Genomic DNA, 21,920 nt, shown 5'->3' on the forward strand with positions numbered 1-21,920 from the left:
CCCCTCCTGCACCCCCTCCACCTCCTCTAGGCTGGTCATGTAACACAAAAGGTCCTCTTCATCTGTGGTTCTTCTCCAGCACTGGGAAGTCCTTCATGATGCAGAGAATGTTACTGACATCAGCACAATTCTTTGAATTATTTCATATGAGCCAAGAGCACTCTGGTGACGCCCTGCACTCATGGGAAGTAGGTTGAATGGTGCTGGGTGACATTCAAACCAAAAGAGGACCATGATGAGTCTGCAGGGGACTGCACCAGAGGGGAGGTAAGTATTACAGCCAAAGCTACTTGTTATTTTAAAACCTTGCTATACCTCGGTGCAACAATGGTAATGTATGCCTTGTCCTACATCCAGATCTCAATTTCCATTCGTATAGCTTAGATCCCTATGAACCTTGTTGCTCTTCCCAGATGGCCCATGCTCTCCAGACTTTTTCATAAGCCCTGAGTCTATTATTGAGTCGGGCCGTCAAGGATTCCATGGCTTGGACATCCTTGATCTGGGTGTAGAATTCAAGTCGGGATGGGGGGAGCCACCTTTTCCACTGAAGGGAGAGGAGACAGCGGGCTGCCGTCAGGACATGTATTGCTAATTTATTGTCTACTCTGGATAAGTGAGGGAATGGCAAACCCAGGGCATATTGAACTAGTGAAAGGGGAAGGGGGAATTAGATTTTAACATCCATATCTACAAAAAAAAATTTTTAAACTTGATCTCGTTTAAAAGCAGATTACACATAGAATTTGTGCTGTTTGACTGTCTGCTTTCTGCATGCTCCTGAACGATAATATGTGACTATGGCTGTGACGCAGACAAGCCGGCTACAATACCTTATTGTTATATATGGTATCTCTAGCGATCTCTCATGTAGAATAGTGAGGTTCTGCTTTCTCAGTACATTTGATTATTCCTCCTCTGCTCACTCTGCATTGGTAAAATGGCTTTTTAGAAACTATGTCTTCGTTTTCCGAGTACATGGACAGGCAGACGTGATAATATATGTCTAGCATGAGTATCATCTGGACGGAGTCGAGGAGGACGGTAGAAGAAATTGAATTTTGGAGTGCTGAATAAAAAGGCCGCAATATTAGATAAAGAGCCAGGACGGCATTCTGCAGGCTCGCTTCCCATTTACAAGTCCTGGAACATGTCACGTAGCAAATCTTCGTGGAACGCGGACAACTTGCTTGAGCAGAAAAGAGCTTCCATTCAGCTACTCTGATACATTTTTATATTAAAATGGTTGATGGCCGTTGAATTTAAGGGAAAGTTCCACTTTTAAAACAGCAGGTCCAATCAGTAAGTAAAATTGATAAGTGGATTAAAAAAAATTATCCACAAACAGATTGCCACTTTGAGTTGAATATCATTTTCTAAAGCTGAATTGGGGTCAAATTTCAGTATGCGTCTACATCCTCTTCCCATTCTTTATACTGTATGTTAAGGAGGCTCGTCTAGGACACTTCAGGAGGACAGATCAAAGGTGTAAGTAGTTTCTTTTATGAATGTGATGGTCATTTGTAAATTAACTTAAAGTAAATATAACCCATTATGGTGAGATGGGCTAAAAGGAACCATAAAGCCTACATTGAATCGATGAGAAGCATAATAAGAAGGCATCTTTATGTTTCACTGCCATAAAAAATCCTAACGTGGGTTTTATTCCTAATTTTTGGATAATGAGTGGAGTTTTGTACATCATTCCTTTCTGACCCTTGGGCAACAGGATATCCAGAACTGTTGCATGTATAGTGCAGATATGGCTTAGTATTATAAAGCTATTTCATGCAAATTGCATATGACTGCTTCTGGCTTGCTGGCCATGGTGTGGAAACAATAAACTGCACTAGTACTGACTTTTATGCAGTAGGGTTCAAAAAAAGAAAGTATAACAGGTTATAGTACGTTAGGCCAAATAAATGAAAAAGCCTTGCATTGTTCTGATGTACAGCACAGTAAAAAAATTTAGAACAGATGACACAAAGGAGTTTTTGGCTTTCCCATACAACATTGCAGAGACAACACTTATATCCCAGACTTTTCCAGAAAATTCAAAACAAAAAATGGGTTTCAGAGGCTCACCGCTTAGTCTTGGGTTTTATTCCCAAGTGTCAGAGCACAATGAAAACCAGACAAGCGAAAGGTGCTAGCTAAAATATTTATTAAGAACAGTGTCCACAGGAGCAAGCAGAATCATAAACCGGAACAAGCCAGAGTCAGGAGCCGTAGTGGGTAGTCGTCCAAGCCAGGTCAGGAACACAGAGATCAGCGTCGTCAGGAACAAGCCGGGAGCAGGAGCCAGGAAATCAGCATTGTCAGGAACAAGCCAGGAGCAGGAGCCAGAGGAGAATGTCAGCCAGGATTGGGTCATACACTGAATCAGCATACTCAGAGCAGCAGGAATGCACTAGCAGGAAGACAAAGCAAGGGCAAGGTCGGGCTGGACTGAGTGGTTTATATATAGTGAGTGGGGTGACATCATCACTCAGAGACAGGAAACTCCCATCTGACTCTCTCAGATGATATGCAACCTGGCTGGCCATAAGAGGGAGCCTGGGAGTAGTGAGCAACGTTCCAGAGTCTACTCAGGCAAAGAAAGAACACAGGTGAATAAAATGGCAGCCAAGCCAGAATGCTGCAAACCAGTAAAGTCAGGGTGGAACCCTGACACCAAGAAAGCATTAGGCAGCAGATGACATTTAACGTGTTTCACACAGAATGTGGGTACTCATTAGGACCATGAGTTTTAAAGTGACACTAAACTCAGGAGCTAAATCTTAAAAATACATTCATGTACCTTCATTATTAACAGAAATGTATCTTATTTGTGTATCACTCGGCTGTAGATCCTCAAATCATCTCTGAATTGGTGCTGACACTCTCCTTCCTTCTGGAGGGGGCTACTTTTGTTCCCCATGGTCCCCTGTGTCTGTTGTAAAGTAGTCACCGCTCCAAGCTCACTCCAGTGATGGACTACAATCTCAATACAAATTAGTAAACTAAACATGAGATTGTAGTCCATCCCGGGAGCGAGCTTGGAGTGGTGGCTACTTTACAACACACAGGGACCATGGGGAAAAAAAGTAGGCACCCTTCAGAAGGGAGGATAGTTAAGGTACTTAGATGCATTTTTAAGATTTAACTCTTGAGTATAGTGCCACTTTAAGAAGGCTTAACCATACTTCACTAAGTAACCCTAATAAATAGGCCCCCATAATGGGGTCAACCACCATGCTCACCTTTTTCTTTCCATTCCAACAACAATTACAGGGACTCACTGTCAACTCAACTTTAGCTGGTGTGCAGGAAGGGATGGAGATTTAAAGAGCTATCAAAGTGACTGTGTGTGTACAAATGGCTAACTCCGACCCCCTCTACTTAACTTACCTGTACTCCCTTACCATTCTTTCCTCGGTTGTAACCAACAGCACTATCCAATGCTTTCGGGTATGGAGGGATTGTGACCTAAACAACCAATTGCAAAGCCCGAGCACTGTCACATAAGGAATTACATCAACGTTCCCCTGGTTGCCAACACCAGTGATTTTAGTGCTGGGTGGGATGGATGAAGGAGTGGTGAGGGAGCACAGACAAGGTGAGTATAAGGGTGTCAGGAAGGGCCCTTTAAGTGACACTGTCACTTTGCCCTGCATGAGCAAGGTGCCAGTGCCTCCTTAACCCCTTGGAAATTCATCCTAAAACTTCACCAAAGCATCAAGGATGTATCGCCTACGTTTAGCTCATCTTCCCCCACTGCTATTGTTGGCAATTACGGGCTGTCAAAATTATAATACTATAGGCAGAAATTGCTTTTTAGAGCATAGCAGGATCGGCTCCCAAAATGCAGCCGCTCTTGTACAAAATGACTCAATGACTGACAAAAACATTGTAACAATATATTACTAATTATTAATTATTACTGTTTCATTCATATGCAGATCAAAATACATTTGCTCTGCACATAACATCAGTTAAAGAAACGTTACAAGTAAAAAAAACAATAATTAAATAATTTTTTTTTAAAGAATTTTAATCCAAATATATTCTTATTTAACCCCTTATTAAACTTCATTTTTGTGACAGTTTTATTTTTCTATATTTTTACCATTAATATTTATTGTTTTACATTTTGTATTCATTTTGTTTTGTTTTTTATCTGTTTTTTTTATGGTAAACATTATAGAATAAAATGTATACTATAGTAAAACCTCCAAAAAAAAAAAACTTAGCTAGTGAAGATAGAATTGTTTTACGCCTTTTTGGCTATTTTTAAAGAAAATATTAGCCCAAAAAAAGCCTATTTTGTCCCCCAAAAACAATCTTAAGCGAAGAATAAATTATTGCCGTATAAACAGGCCAATGGTAGAAATGTAAAAAGATTGCTCTGGTTCTAAAGACGTATGAAGAGCTGAAGAGGTTAATGAACAGAAGAATTATGGGTAATGACCACCTAGTTCATTAATGGACTAAGTGGAAGCTTTAAAATTTGCCTAGAGTTATGCTTTAAAATTCACAAGCAAACTTCCGACAAGTCAGCCAGTGACTGTGAAATTAGGAAAAATAATGATATTTCTTAGCATTTCGATTTCAAGCTTTGAATGGCAATAAGTTGACTGAACGCAAAGCCAAAAGCCCACTTGAAATAACCCGGTTAGTGTGTTGTATATCCACATGAAATGGAAGAAATAATTGCATTTTCACACTACAATGATCCGTTGGCTAATTTGCAGCCAATCCAAGATGAAGAAGAGAGAGACTGGAGAAAAGAAGTTAAAAGACGGGACTCCACCCTGAGCAGACAAACTTTCCATCCTAATTAATACAACGGGTCAAGAGCTAAGATAATGTAGGCACTGCAATCACCCAGGGCAGCCAAGCATACTTCACCTTGCTGGAGGCTGCTCATGGTTTATGATTGAGTGCCATGGATTTTTGGAAGTGTGCACATTGCTCCTGGTGAATGAGTTTGTTTTGTGGTTCATGAACACTTTCTTTTAATTTATATTAGTATTTAAACACAAATAAACCTTTATAACAGTTGTATGCCAGCAACGCCTTTTTTTTAATGTTATCATGTAGGAGGCCCATCCAACAAAAAGTCACCACCTGGATTTCGGGCAGTGTTATTATCTGGGGTCGCTTCAATTGGTCAGGTCTCTAGATTCAACAAAGTTATGTCCCCAAAAAATGAGGTCAGTTGCCCACCTGAATATACTGAATGGCCAGATTTTTCCATTAATGGTTTCTCTCTTTCCTAATGACCCATTGGGCATATTCCAAGATGACAATGCCAGGATTCACCGGGCTCAGATTGTTCAGGGAGCATTAGACGTCATTGTCACTCATGGATTGGCCACCACAGAATCCAGAACTTAACCCCATTGAGAATCTTTTGGATGTGCTGGAGAAGACTTCACACAGTGGTCCGACTCTCCCATCATCACTGCAAGATCTTGGTGAAAAATTATTTGCTACTCTGGGTGGAAAGAAATGTTGTGACATTGTATAAGCTTATCAAAATGATGCCACTGTGTATGCCTGCCTTAATCAAAGCTAAAGGCGGTCCAATGAAACATTAGAGTGTGTGACTTTTTTTTTGGACAGGCAGTGTGTATAGCTTACAAGTGTCCTCATTTGAGGGGACTATTCCCCTAAGCCTCTTCTCTTCAGCACTTCGAACTGCTGTACCATTCCTATGTCATCATGTACAATGTAGGACCAGGTAGTCCTGCCTTGTTCGTGAGGATGGTGAGGGTTGCTCACAACCCAGAACACCGGAGAAGAAAATGCCGGAAGCCTAACGAAATGAGGAATAAGTTAAGTACCCCAGCTTAATCCTGCACCATAGACATTATGAAAGTTAACCATGTGGTGCAGTACGGACTTACTGAAAAAATTATTTAAAAAAATTAATGTTTACCTCCTTTTACCTTTTTCTTTGGTGAAGGTCTTTGTGTGGATTACAGGCTACTCTGAGCAGCCTGGAAGTGAAAGTAAGGACAGACTGAGCTTCCTCTCATTAGCATACAATGCTTCTAAGCTGTTCAGCTATTCACTTCAGCCTTGTACGGCTGATTTCAGCCATACAGCAGTGAGTGAATAGCCAAATGTCGCCGAGCGGCATTCGGTTCGGCTCGGCTATTCTGCCCGCTACCTCCAAGGTAGCGAGCAGAATAGGAAAAAAACTTAAATGAATGGAAAAAAAATGTTGAAAAATGATTTTACAAAATGTAAAAAATAGGAAAATTACAAATAAATTAAGAAAATAATAAAAATATTTAAAGAAAAGAAAAACTAAATAAAAACTAATTTAAAAAAAAAACGCACACCGACCAGACCGCACGCGATGAACTCCCGCAGCATAATGTTGAATCCAGCAGATGCTAGCAAAATGTAAACAATTGGGCGGAGTTAGCAGTGACATTACCGCTAGCTCTGCCCAACAGTTTCCTATTGGCCGGCACCTGCCAGAGTCTTCTAGCAGGTCCAGGGAAATAAATAACAACTCGGCCGACCTTTCTTCAAGCTTCGGGCGTCACTACGGCTCAGCCGAGCGGAAGCATATGGGTTCGGCTTGGCTGAGCCGCTCGGCTGCCTTCGGCTGCTGTACGGACTATTGTGAATAGCCTGTACAGCAGCCCTTCGGTTCGACTGCGGCCGAAGCAAGTAGAAGGATCAGCTAAGCTACGGCTGGATCTTTCGGCTCATTAGTGAATAACCCTCTGAGTCTTTAACCCTTTGTTAGGACAGACAGTGTTCAGATCTAGTTCTAGATCTGCCAGCACAGTACACGCAGGGTTTATTAGCGGAAACATAATTACCCACAGCCCCCTCCCTCACATTACATAGGGGGGAAGCTAAGCAAGTAAAAAATACTTAAAACATATAAGCAGCAATTTTGTTATATTTTAAATTTTATGTTTAGCGAATGGGAACATGTAAAAAATATAAAATAGGCGTTAATCCAATTTGGCTGCATAAGTGGAAATACACTTTAAGAAGGGTGTGAGGAATGGTAGTGCATTCAGGACGCTTCCACTCTTTAAACAATTTATTTTTAGGGCTTCCTGCCCACTTTTGTTTAAACATTCACATACGTTTTTCCCTTGCAGGGGTTTCTCCAACACAAAGTGTAGTTCTCTTGCTAACGGCAAAATAAAATTTCCAATGTCTCTCCGACTTCAGGTTGTGTTTTTAACAAAACCTTTCCCACACAGGCTGCTCACCACACAGGTGAATTGCAACTCAGGCTGCTCATTTGCCACACAGGCTGTTGTTTTGCCCAACAAGCGAATTGTCACACAGGCGGTCTGCTCCCCAGTCCACCAGACACACAGTCTGGCTCTAAGGTGGGGTCCGAGGCTGAGTGTTCTTGTAGAGGCCCTAACAAGCCAGCTAGCTTCAGCTGAGCTTGTTACCTTCAAGCCTCCAGCCCTCTCAGCACTTCCCCGTAGAGGAAGAACTTCAGTATTATATCTGAATCTAGGGCATACAACTCTGCCATCCTGGCTAGACTCAGACATTTTCCTCTGCCTGCTGCCACAAGGGATTAGAAAAATCTATTGGTTAGTAAGTAATCCCCTTTACGTGGATTCTCACTTATTGTATATTATTAAATAAAGCTGGCACATTTCATACAAATTTTTAAAAAACAACCCACTTCTAATCAGTAAACTTTTAAAGCTTTCGGCTTGAAGTGCGGCCAAGCGTACCAGACACGCTCCATTCTCCAGGACCAATGTGAAGAGAAGCCATCTTTACACATAACACTCCGTGAAATTGCTGCAATGAGGCCGAATTTGTTACAGGTTGGTGAGTAGAGCCGTCCAATTTTAACCTCTTCTCTGCTGCAGGCTGAAAAGAAACTGAATAAATATACCTTGTTGCCTTCATCAATGTATAAAAGTCCCAATGAGTCATTATAGCTAAGATGCCCAGTCTCCTATGCCTTTAGGTGAAAAATATTTGCCAGCGGTGTATTTAGGTTTCGTGCTGCCCTAGGCAAGACGAAACTCGGCACCCCCCCCCCCCCCCAATCTAAATTTGTCCCACCCTTTCCTGTTTAAGACATTTTGCAAAACCTGTCAGTCACTGGATACAACTTCTGACAGGTTGCACTATTAGCATAGCAGCGAAGCCGGGGTCTCAGGTGGACTGTAAAGGATCTCTGGCGGGCCCTGCACAACCTACCACAAACCTTGCACAGCCCACCTTAGCCCCTGCAGTGTCCACCATAGACCCCGCAGCGCCCACCATAGACCCCGCAGCACCCACCATAAACCCCGCAGCGCCCACCATAGACCCCGCAGCGCCCACCATAGACCCTGCAGCGCCCACCATAGACCCTAAAGCGCCCACCATAGACCCCGCAGAGCCCACCATGGAACCCGCAGGGCCCACCATAGACCTTGCACAGCTCACCAGAGACTCCGCAAAGCCCACCTGAGTCCCTGCAAACCCCACTAGAGACTCCACACAGCCCACCATAGATCCTGCACAGAGACTCTCAGGTGGGCTGTGCAGGGTCCCTTTGCCCGCACACGTGCTGCCTCCGTGGCCTTGTGGGAAATCCGGGCCTGGTCACATGACAATAAACAAAAATGTATCAGTACTCGTACTTGTAAGTACTCGGCAAGTACCAGTACTCGTACTCGCAAAACTGGTATCTGTGCATCCCTTTATTTATAATTTATAAAAACAAAATCGTACATTAAAACAGAGATGTACAAATCCCAGGAGCTCCGTGTGCTCCTTACACATGACAGCTGCCTCCTAACTTTTAAATTTTTCTCTAGTGTAGTCTTGGAGCTCAAAAGTATCGGTACATGTACTCATACTTGTACCGAGTACTGTGCTTGGTATCTGTGCAACCCTATTTACTTTAATTAATATTATTTATTTAACATTAATTAATTATTTTACTTAAGGAAAGTACTCAATACAGCACCCAATTTATGGAACGCTTTTTGCTATATAAACAGACTTTTGCTATAACATACTGAGATACTGTTAAAACAGACTCGGTTTAATAACTCTGCATAGGTAAGATGCAGGTTCCATCTCCGGTGTCCACACATGGACTTCATTTGTCTCCTTCCCTGCGTAGCTGAAGGTCAGGATCGGTGTCACCGTCACACGGAGCAGTGAGCAAAGTAATGTCACCTACGATGGCTCGGCTCAGTCTTGCGATGAGTGACAATGATAGAGTGTGATTTGCTTCGCAGAGATGTGTTGTACTGGTGACAGAGACCAGTCAGGATTCTCCACCTGACTTGTTCTACGATTCAACGATACAGCGCGACTGCCAAAAAAAGGATAATTAACATACCATATAAGACCAAAACATCAACAAACCTAAAAGAGGACTCCGGGATGCAACATAGTTGCTACAAAATGTAGTTTTGTCATTAATAATCATCACACATTTCCATTTTATTTCTCCAATAGATACTTTATTATTCCCTACAACCATTTGTTTTAACTTGGAGACCGATTTCAGTTTGTAAAATCCTCATCACCTTCTCCTGTAATTGGCTACAAGGCCGGATTTCCCACAAGGCCAACCAAGGGCCGGCCTCGGGGCAGCAGGAGTGTGGAGTTCCTATCTCCCGATTCCCGGGACATGCAGCTTCGGGCACCGGGCGGGTAGTTGTTTATCTACATTTAGTCCTGCTTTGGGCAAGCAGGGCTAAATGTACAGCGGGGAAGCCGCCACTTGTTTTGTATGCAGCCTACATTGTATGCAGCCTGCAGGTCTGCCATTCTCCATGGGGGGGGGGGGTTTGGCATGTAGGGGTGCACATTGAGGAACCTGGCCTTGGGGCAGCAGAGAGAGTAAATCCGGCCCTGATTGGCTAATTGGTATTGTCCCACGAATGTGAACCTAAAATCAAAAACTGCAGTCCAAGTCACCATTGCAGAGTCACTGCCTATTTTTGTCTTTCTTTTGCCAATTATGTGTGCTTGCTCATTAAATTGTTAATAAAGTTAAAAGGTTTTAAGCTATTTAGATATTTCAAATGCTGAACAAATCCCTTGCGATGAATGCCGCTTCTTGATGTTAAAAAGTTTTAGTTTCCTGAAGAAGCAGCTGGTCCCCTGAGCACTGGCCCTGATATCCTGTTTTAGGGTGGCTCCTTTCTCTTGCAGGGTCCTATGGAGCCACCCTTGTGTCTGCTAATAATCCTCTGCTCCCTGCTCTCCTCCCCCTCCCTTCACCAATCTCCAAACTAGTAGATGGACGGCTGCTGGAGACTGGGATGTACCATGTGATTTTGTACCAGTTCCTTTCATTTGCAGGGTCCTATGGGTGCTAGTAAGCTGTGTGTATCTCCACAAACACAGAGAGACTTAAAATCAAGCTACTTCTCTGCTCCTCACTTCTTCTTCCTTGCTTCTCTAAGCTGGTAGATGGACACCTGCTGGAGTCTGCTCTGTCCCGTGTGATCTTATACTGGACAGGAAGTTCCAGGAAGCCGAGCAGAGAGAGTTGGAGCTGTTTTGAAACATGATGGCTGTAAGTGCTTGTGCAAAAATGAAGTGCCACTGCTAAGATGTTTGTTGGAGTTGCTCTATAATTGGACTGAACCCTGGATATATAATATTTCATGCTAATTGAATGCATGCTACTGTGTAAGTTTAACATGCCCAGGTATGTTTTACCTCTTACAGAGATCACAGTGCTCTCCCCGACGAAGCCTTCATCTGCTTTCTTCTCCAGAATGACGGAGCCACCGCCATCTTTCTTCAGGCATCATCCAGGGTCACCATTTACTTCCCGGGTTGAGCTGTCAGCTCAGAGAAGACACAATCATGTAAACTCTGGTATCTGGGCAGCTCTTGGCTGTGTTCACAAATGTCTGACACTAGGAATGCACCGATGCTGGTATTTCGGTATCGAGTCCGAGTACCGATATTTTTTTTTCTATACTCTCCGATATCGAATACCGAGTGCCGGAAGTCCCATTCAGGAAGCCATGAGGCGTGTAATGACTCGCCACCTGGCTTCCCGATTAGCAGGGAAGCCGTCTCCATGCTTCCCGTCACTAGGTTTGGCTTTCTGGCCAATCAGACGCGGCGCCTGGCTTCCTGATTCACTGGAAAGCCGGCTCCATGCTCCCTAGTTATGAGGTGACGAGGGAGCATGAAGCCAACCTCCCGACCAATCAGAAAGCCGGGCGCCGCATCATTACACAGCGCCCGGCTTCCTGATTGGCCAGCTTTACATGCTGTCCCTCTTCCTGATTGGCCGGCAAGCCGGCTCCATGCTCCCTCGTCACAAGTGACAAAGAAGCATGGAGCCGGCTTCCCGGCCAATCAGGAAGCCGGGCAGCGTGTAATGACGCTCTGTCCGGCTTCCTGATACAGGAAGTATCGGGCTAGGCATCGGAGCATTTAGGCAAGTACGAGTACTCGCCCAAATACTCGGCACCGATACTATTATCGGTATCGGTGCATTCCGATCTGACACAGATCAGCCCCTGCTGCAGCCTCTCACCTTGTGACTACATAGATGCAATGTTGCAATCTGATCACTGGGGGAGAGGAGACTGAGGAAATGTCTTCTCCTGCCTGCAGCAGACTGATGACATCATCTCAGCCTAGGCAAAGTCACTGGACTGGTGATCAAAGATTGCTTTTTAATAATAAATGGTGAATTGTTTTAAATTATACTGTTGCTGTACAATGTCAGACATGTATTGTTGTAGTCTTGTAAAGTTACTGAAAGGTCCACTTTAACACCAGGCCCGATATAGAGAAACGAATAGTCCCAAAAGCTTGCACTTCAATGTATTAAGTCCACCAATAAGGCAATGTTGCATTTATTTTCTCCCTTCCCTCTGATAATGTTTGTGGCCGGCTCTGTCTGTTCAGTCCTCCTTCATGTTGTTCAGTAAAGCAGAGAATGTTCACACCATATAAATCACATTATTACAAGTGATGTGAGGAGTCATTGTAAGCTCTCTGTAGGCTTGGCGGGAAGGAACCTCGTTCTCTACAGATGTCCCTGTGAAGCCAAACATCAATGTATTTCTGTTCTCACCGAGAGGAGATCCGTCCTGTGGGCTTGTTGTTACATGATAAGGCTTCTAGAACATCATATTCCTTCCATTTACAAGATCATAGTTACATTTCACACTCATCTGGGAAGGTATATCTCCTCTTGGAAGCACTGGGACGGATGATTTATTAAAGCTGAACTCTGGGAAGAAAGAAAAAAGTTTCATGTAAATATATTTCATAAATGGCCAAAAAGGAAATAATCCCCTTTGTGTGCTCCAAAAAACTGACCTCACCTCACTAGTATGCTTCCTGCCCTGACCTTGGCTGTGTCTTTGACTACATCCCTGCTTTACCCTTGGGTCTTAATGCTTTTATCTCGTTGCCAACAGTAATGCCCTTTCAGTACTCCCCTTGAGTACTTCAAAGTCCCTAGTTCCTCCGTCAAGACCAGAAAATGCTTACTGAGACATTGTCCCCTTGGCCATAGAGGTCAATGTAAAGCCCTAACAACCCCCTCAAACTTATCTTACCCACACTCCCCTTCCTTGCCCCCCGTAGCCATCGGTGAAATGTGTTGCGTGTGTGTTCCCTTTGGGTTGGCTGTGTAACCCCGTGCATGCAACTCGACCCCAAGGCACCCCACGGTCAGGGGCCACGGCTCTGGCCTTGTGCAAACACTCCCATACGTGTAGTACTGCACACACAGGGCCTCATGGCTTCCACCGCCTCTGCGGTATTCGGCGCTTCCTCCCCCGTAGGGAGAAAGGCCACCATGAACGGCACCCTGTGTCCGGCATAGCCACTTTGCACACCTACCCTCCTCAGGATGGTTACAGCCACGATACAGTCCAACATCACACTCCTGTAGAACCCCACCTTCTCAGAGGTTAGAGGGAGAAGAACCAGTCCACACAGATAGTCTTTTCTTGATTTTACTTAGAAGAATGAACATGGTATGAAGCATACGTTTCAGCCACCCCCGGGTGGGATGACGGCACATTTCTTGATAGTTGCATAGCGATACAAATTAGAGAGAGAGAAGAACAGCCCAGGTGCAGCCCAGAGTCCACAACTTACTTCGGCCAGAGGCCCACTGGCAAATATCGTCAGTCTTACAGCTTCTCACTATTCTCCGGACTCCCATCCTTGTCAGTCCTAGCTCGGTGGTTTCCCCCTCCAGGGGAAACTGGGGAATCTCTATAGCTCTACATAGTCCTAGGCCTGGTCCTGTCCTTCCCATGGACCAGCCTATGTTCTAGAATCAGTCTCCCTCCGGAGACTCTGCATACAGTCTTAGACTTCTCCTGTACTGTTCTTCTGAACTGACCTCTCCTCCCCTCTTGGGCGTCCCCTATAAATGAACTCTCCTGGGACGCAGAGTCTGCCCAGGCCAGAGCTGCATCTATCTCCAGGGCCCCATGTGGGCATCTAGTGGCCATTGGCCGTACTGCACCTACCTACACCTTGACTACTTTACAGTCCCTAGTTCCTCTTCATTGGGTGAACGACCTTCTGTCAAGACCTGAAAATCCAATGCTTACTGAGACATTGTCACCTTGGCCATACAGATCAACAACAGCCCTTTATACTCATCTTACCTACACTCCCTTTCCTTCTTACTCCACATCGACAACGAAAGGACTCATGTTGGTGACCTGGGAGAAAGATGATGTCACTCCCCTCTGTGATATGACACTGATCAGACCTTATGAATGAAGACACGAGTACTGTCACAGGGAAGGAGGTCACACATTCCTCCAAACCCTGAAGAACCAGATGTGAAGGAGGAAGGCATGGAGGTGGAACGCAGATAAGGGAAAAATAACAGAGTCAGGGGGCACTTTGCCAAGACATCGTCCCTTTGCCCTACATGGGCCAGGTGATAAAGTCTCTTAGAGTTCCTGGTGGCAACTGAGTACCACCACACACATATAGAGTGGTCTTAGATAGGTGGCTGCTAAAAGTGAATTGTGCCACAGCCATGGTCATCTGGCCTGGTCAGAGACCGGACCCTCACATATATTCATCATCAGGATGAATAATGTTTAATGAGTTGTGTGACCACGATACAAAAAAAATCATCCCTTTAATCCAGACATAAGAACTAAAGCCTTGTGTCATATGTAACCAGCACTGAACTCTGCAGAGTCGGGCTCATTAGCACATTACCTGTTTTCTGTGGCTGACAATTGTTTTGCTTCAGAACACATCAATCTATCTTCTGCTAGAGCCTCTGTAGGTGGCCTGACCCTGTTACAAGGTGCCACTCTTTCTTCTTCTCACTAACACCTTGTTATGCGATTCCAAGGCAAGCCGGTGTCTTCTCATCTTTGGCTAAGCTGCTCATTTGAAAAGGAAAATAAAAAGCGGCGTTGTATTTATTAGCTGGCGAAGGCTGATTCTCACTTATCAATCTCTCTTCTCAGCCAGTCTGTAAATTCTACAGAAAGAGAGACAAAGCTCATTAGCAGCTGGAACTTCAGTCTGTCCTTCCACTTCTCGAATGCCCAGAGTTGTCACAAATTCATCTCGTACTTGTTTGTACAGTAGATTTGGCTCTTCAGTTGCTGTGTGTTGTTGATTGCCCAGTGTCACCTGACAAACAACAGGGAAGCAAGTAAAGAAATTTGACATGCTATCTGCTATAAGCTGATGGTTGTCCTAATAATAAGTAGATTCAAAGGCTCCCAAATGAAGCCGTATTAAACATAATGTGCACCCCCACCACCGGGTTTCCACTGCCTCTCTATTCTATCTCTCCTCTCATTCTTAAGTATGACTTGTTTACTCTGCACAGAGCCACATGTACATGTTCTGAGAAGACAATTAGAGATGGAGGGTCATGAAATGGACACATTTTAGGGTACTTGTGGACTTTACTACATATCTTTAAATCAGGAACACGTGGTATTCTTTTCCAGGCTAAGCTGACATCCATACCATGGATACACCTCCTGTATCCTCCTTTATACCCTAATAGATTGTAAGCTCTTCCGCATTATGGATCTTCCATGATATTCTAATAGATTGCAATCTCTTCCACCTTCTGTACTATTCTCCCTTATATTTTAAAGAGGAACTTCACACTTATCTTTGAAAAGACAACAAATACACCTCCAGAAATGTTTAGTCATGACAATCTACAAACAGATACTCTCCTGGCTGTCTCCCCTCGCTCTCTCCTGGCTGTCTCTCCTCTAGATAATTTCAGGCTTTTTATTCTTTATATACCTTATATTTTTTTATCCTTCCCATTCTTCTCACAGTGGCCATTCACAGTGGGCAGATGAATCCACCACCCTTTACTTCCTGGAGCTCTGGCACATGTGACTATGACATGTGATTATGCACATCATGTCAGGGGAGGAAAATGCCTTTCTCTGAGCTCTTAGGAGATTACAGATGAGATTTTCCAGCAATGCTCTGCTGATGTAATCCTCCCAGGATGCAATGCCTGGGCACAGATTACATCACTAATGCCCACGAAGATCAGGAAGTGGAAAAACAAGAATTAAAAGGTAAAATAAAAATATGTTTGTTTACATATCTAAATGTAAGATGATTTCATATCAGCATGCATCACCAATGAACTTTGGTGCATTACAAAAACAGACCTACACAATTTCTTAATGCAGCACACCACAAAGGGCCGATGGCTTACATCTGTGCGCTGTGGTGCACAAAAGACACAGGTGTGTCCTGGCTGTCTCTCCTCTCTCTCTCTCTTCTGGCTGTCTTTCATAGCCGTAGCCAGCTCCTTTTGCGCACGTGGCAAGAAAAAAAAGGTGCCCCCCAACAGGCGTGTGATGTCACCAGGCGCCCTGCCTCCAGGATTTTCTATTTTATTTTTTACTATTTTTTATTTTTCTTATTTCTTATTTAATTTTTAATATTTTTTTTTACTGTTGGGGGGAGGTGGCGGGGGCTTTGGGGAAATATTAGGGGTCTAAACAGCTCCCTGATATTTCCCTTTTAGAATAGAAAAAAAAATTGAGGACCCAAATTCCACAATCTCCCCATTGGGAAACTCATGCATGAACAGGAAGTGATGTAAATCACTTCCTGTTCATTAATAACTGGGGACACATAGTACTATCAGCTGATCGATCGCCGACTGCAGCTTCACTTTCACTTTTTCACGGATCCCCGCTGCATACAGATGGGGGAGAGCAGCGGAGATCCAGATTAGACAGGACATCGCGATCACTGGTGGATCGCGATCGACCTAATGGGCAGCCCAATTGTATCTCCCCTTATACCCTAATAGATTGTAAGCTCTTCCACTTTCTGTATTCTCCATTATACCCTAATAGATTGTAAGCTCTTCCACCTTCTGTATCACCCCTTATACTCTAATAGATTGTAAGCTCTTCCACCTTCTGTATCCTCCCTTATACCCTAATAGATTGTAAGCTCTTCCAACCCTTAAATATATATTTCATGAGGCACTCATAAATTGAAGATATCACTTGAATATACAGTATATCTTTCACCAAATAATTCAGATCTTCATATTAACATATTAACAGTTTATCAAAACTGGAGCAGAGAAAATCTGGAGCACCTCTCTTCAGTTTGCTCAGGTAAGAAAATGAGGCAGAGAAGCTGATTGGTTGCCATGCAAATCTGCTCCAGATTTTGTCTGCTCCAGTTTTGATAAATTCCCCCCAATGTACATTTCCCGTGAAGCGCCCTGCATATTGCAATAAATTAATCACTTAATCCTGAATCCAGACTAGCGCTGACCAGTCAGATAATTGCCATTTATTTCATTGTGTCAGCGGAGAGCCCTTTTCATTCACCCTGTTGCTCCGTTTTGCTTCCCCCCGACCCTTCCCTGCATTATTGGCCTTTTCTCTCATTAGCCCAGTGCCTCTGTCAATAGGTTAGTCCCTCTGAGAAGTCCATCTTCAGTTAATCAGCTCCCACATGTCTTCATCTGTCAACCGCAGAACCTTTAATTCACTTCATAAAGAGGGATGACCATGACAGGAGAGAGTCGGGTCACAGCACCTTGTCCCGTTACCTGGTACTAGAAGGCATGAGCCCTAGAGACAGACTGGTGAAGCCAACTGGAAATCTACGAATGGAAGGGTTGCAGCCTCCATTTTAGAGAGGACTACTGGTCCTACCTAAACTGGAGGCTGCACCCTTCCATTCGCAGATTTCCAGTTGGCTTCACCAGTCTGTCTCTAATTATATAAAAAAACGATAGCAATTATAAAACTAGTTCATTGATATTCAGGCTGCACTGTGAGTTTTGTGGCTGGGCTCCTACCAAGTGGTATTGATGACCTCTCACAGAGATCACAGGATTCCCCCTTACAATGCCTTCATCTGCTTTTCTCTACAGAAGAATGGCACCACTTTTATTCAGGCATCATCCAGGGTCACTTCTTGGATCCTGGCAGCTGTGCAGTTCTTGGCTGTGTTTACCAATGCTCGACACACATCTGCCCATGCTCGCCTTGTGAGCATGGGCTACAATGTTGCAGTCTGATCACTGGGGGGAGAATAGAATGAGGAAATGCTTCCTCCCGCTTGCAGCAGACTGATGACATAATTTCAGCCTAGGCAAAGTCTTGACTGATGGATTCGTTGATTTTGTCCCTCTGTTAAAAACCTTAATAAACACACAGACTGTGCATGCACATGGATTTTAATGGCCACAGCAGCCCTTTTATTAAACAACCCAGCTTTAACAATAAACAAAGTAATAAACCAAATAATATACAAATAAATACTCTTAACGACTGTTTGATCTGAGAAGGGGTCTTTGGGTGCCCAACAGCCCAAATAAGGCCTGTCCTAAAAACTCCTCCCATGTCCTCAGCCGCACCCCAACCAGCTTGAGGACAGTTACTGCTCCCAAGTTCCAAGGGGCCAGGCCCCCCTCCCTTACAAATACTGACACAGTGGCGGAACTACCGCCGGTGCAGGCGGTGCGGACGCACCAGGGCCTCGGGCCTCTAGGGGGCCCAGCACAGTCCCAGCACATGCCACTGTACTGACACCAACAGGGGGAAGCACCCATACCAGCTGATGGCCCCCCATTTGTATAATTGAGTCCGATTTCCAGACCCCCCAACCCGCCAAGCTGCCGTGACATAAAAGAACCCTGCAACCAGCAGAACCACAAAATTCAGGGAAGGAGGGTGGGACAACCTGCTTCCTTTGTTGATTTTCCAGAAAGAACGCCCCTCAGCCTTCGCAGTTCCAACCCACGCGGCTCCTCCTGAGCCCAACGTCCAATCAGGTAAGAACAGCTAATTACCATTTAATTTTAACCCCTTCTCCCAGGACTATTCCTCCACCCAGTCATGTAGCCCATCCGCTCAGTCTCTCTGGGTCTGTCTTTAGACTGGAGCTTAAGGATGTCTATGCAATGACAAAAGGCTGAGCTGAAAAATAATACTGTTGCTGTATATTGTGACACGTCAGGAAATTATTCACAACTAACAATATGCGCACTTTAATCTGTGCAGAAGAGGGCGCGCTCAGCGAACTGCCTCCTCTGCTTTCCCCCCAGTCCTTTACCATCAGGTAACATGCTGGGAGCTCTCTCATACCTGCCGTCAGGCTCTTCAGCGTAAAATAACAAGAGCCTAACCCCACACCTTTGTCTCCAGATAAAAATAACGCTGCATATCAGATAACAGTTTATGTTCCTGCCGTAATCTAATCTCCGTCTCGGCGCTTCTCCTGCGCGTCTCCCTAATACCGCTGTCTGCACATGATCGCAAACCTTGAAATTAACTGCAGAGATCCATCTGTCAATGAGACGCCTCGGGTTATTTATTGCCATGGCGGCAGCGGGAGAACTCAGCGCGTGGCACCTTGAGGCCCAAATTAAATGTCAGATATAATTTGTGTTGTTGGGGAACGGCGTGGCGCCGGCGGCCGCTATGTCATAATCATATTTTTTCCCAGGCTCCTCTTAATGTGACTGCCCGCGCTAATGAGCATTTTCTGCTTTGTGCGGCGGAAACCGGAAAGACGCTCGGTGCTCGCGCCTCCGGGACCTTCCACGCCCGTTATTCGCTGATTTAGGGTGATGAGTGGAAGATGACATCCAGGTGACCTTCGGGAAAGATTATTGATTGCTGTTCCAGGTGAATATCTTCAGTTTGAAAGGAAGGGAGTTTTGTTTTCTTGTTTCCAGGCACATCTACAAAAGCACTTTTCAGGCAGGGCCGGATTTACTCTCCCTGCTGCCCCAATGCCAGGTTCCTCAATGTGCCCCCTGTATGCAGGCTGCATGCAAGTGATCTCGCCGAGAAAACAAGCGGTGTCTTCCCCGCTGTACATTTAGCAAAATAAACGGTGTCTTCCCATTTAGCCCTGCTTGCCTAAAGCAGGGCTACATGTAGATAAACAACTACCCGCCTGGTGCCCGGAACTGCATGTCCTGGTCATTGGGAGATAGGAATCCCACACCCCTGCTGCCCCTCTACTCCCTGCTGCCCCGAGCCCGGGCCTCGGTTGGTCTTGTGGGAAATCCAGCCCTGCTTTCAGGCTAGGTTCACACCAGATGCAGTGCGTTCCGGCCCAATTCTGCCATTGCATCAAAATAGTGCTTGCAGCATTTTGATCACACCGGACCACAGGCACAGTGTGCCTTGCATTATCCTGTTATGTCGGTATTATATATTTATATTGTTATCTTATGTATTTATTATTAGACATGAAGGCTCAAAAAATTTGTTTACATTCAGATCATTAAAAAAAAATGTTTCCGGATTTCAGATTTGGATCCGAAATTCGATTCAGTTTGTTATTATGAATTCGGACCGAAACAAATTTTTCTTTTTCATTTTGGATCGCTCGAAATTTTCTGGTTTTATCTCAGTCCGTACTGGTCATCTCAGTCCGTACTGGTCCTCTTAGTCCGTACTGGTCATCTCAGTCCGTACTGGTCCTGTTTGTCCGTACTGGTTATGTTTGTCCGTACTGGTCATGTTTGTCTATACTGGAATTGGATATTTGGAAATTCGGACTGAATTTTGGGAAAAAATTTGGATTTGTTTGTATTTGGATGCATTAGAATTTGGAAATTTGGATGCCTCCAGATTTTTCAATATAAGAATTTCATCTGAATTTAAATTCGGAACTAAATGAAACCCACGTCTATTTATTATATATTCATCCTGTTATTTTATGTATTATATATTTATTGGATTTTAGACCCCAGCAGAGAGACTACTGATTCCACATAGAGAGCTAGGATCCCACTTTACAGCATGCTGGCAGGGATCAGGCTTTTCTAAAGCTGGGCACATATGGGTCAAAATTTGGTGTTGCCCATCAAAAAAAGTCAATTATAACATGAATGAAGTTACCAGAGAATACATTTTCCACAGCCGGTCTTTTCCTCTGGATATGTGCAGTTTCTGGGTCATAGGGTGAGCCCCTGCTGGTGATCTTCTATGGGGGTGTCCCGATTCAGGGCTTGGAAGCAGCAGATCCCATACATATATATGGGGTTAATATATATTTGTGTCGGGAGCGTTCTATTTTAAAGCTTCGAGTCTCTATTGCTTACAGAATTTCTCAGAGAACCGTATAATAGAGGTGACTGTATATGAGAAGAGGTGGGTTGTATCATAGCTCCTTATCCCTTCAGCACCTTATATATGGGGATCTCATTTCATTATAATCTCAGCATGTTGCATGGAGGCAATGCCGTTCTCTCTGTTTAATGTTTTTTAAATGAAGACACATAAACCTGTACAGTCAATAAACCAGACTCCCCTTGCATTCAGAAGTGATTGTCATTTTCTCTACAATCATTTTTTTAAACTTCTGCCCCATGTGCTCCAAGATGGAGACTCTCATAGTTTAGAGTTAGGACCGCACTATATGGAGTGGCCTTGACGTGGCTGTGCGGCTTTCACATTTTCTGCAGAAGACGTGTATCCAAACCTCTGCTTTTAACCTTAGTGGTTAGACAGGTTTTTTTACATGCTGGCTGGTGAGTGTGCACCGGGGCCCCGCACTGCCGACGGGCTTCCCAGTGAGGGGGCAGGTCCTGTGACTCACCTACCCTCCCGGCCGCGTCCATAGTGACAGGCGGCGGGAGGGGAGGTGAGTCACAGGAGACGTGTATGTGTCACACGCCCCGCCCCCTGCAGTGCAAACATCGACACATGGATGCTGCTATCCTAGAAGGGTGAGTCCGAACGGGGGAGGGGGGGGCTCTTACTTCATGTAATTAGACATGTGGATTATAATGGGGAATATTACACTGTAATGTTCCCTATTATAATCTATTTCTCTGATTAAATGATTACAGACAGGCCTCTGTTCTATCACAGTTTGAGACTACGTTAGAATGTGTGACCAGTGACGTGGTCACACATTTAAACGTAATCTCGCCCAGTTTTTCGGCGGTGGAATAGGTGAAGCATTCCAACGTTTTCTCCGCTGTTCCAGGGCAGATCGGCATCGCAAATCGCATGTGCAGGAGAATTGATCTGCCCTGAAACAGCTGATCGGTCCTGAAATGTCACTTCTATCCGACTTTGTGAGTGCGGTGGAATGTGAGATCGCAGTCAGAGAGAAGTGACATTTCAGGACCGCTCAGCTGTTTCAGGACAGATCGGTTCTCCTGCACATTCTAACGTAGTCACAATCTTTGATAGAACACCGCCATCAGGGGGGTATGGCCGGTACCCATGTGAGGGGTCTGGGCAGCCTCTTACATGGGTATCAACTGTACCGGGGCAGCATGGCAGAGGTGACAGGGGAGGGGGTGGAGGAGGCCGGGCTCCAGCAGCAGCAGGTAAAAAGAGTTTGGAGGAGGTACAGGGAAAGGGACCCCAGTGACCAGACCAGACCACCTGGGACCCTGCAGAGCCCACCATAGAGAGTCTCAGGTGGGCTATGCAGGATCTATGGTGTGCTCTGTATGGTCT

This window comes from Nanorana parkeri, unplaced genomic scaffold (genome assembly GCF_000935625.1).
Source record: "Nanorana parkeri isolate BGI_ZX_2015 unplaced genomic scaffold, ASM93562v1 scaffold204, whole genome shotgun sequence".
NCBI lineage: Eukaryota > Metazoa > Chordata > Amphibia > Anura > Dicroglossidae > Nanorana > Nanorana parkeri.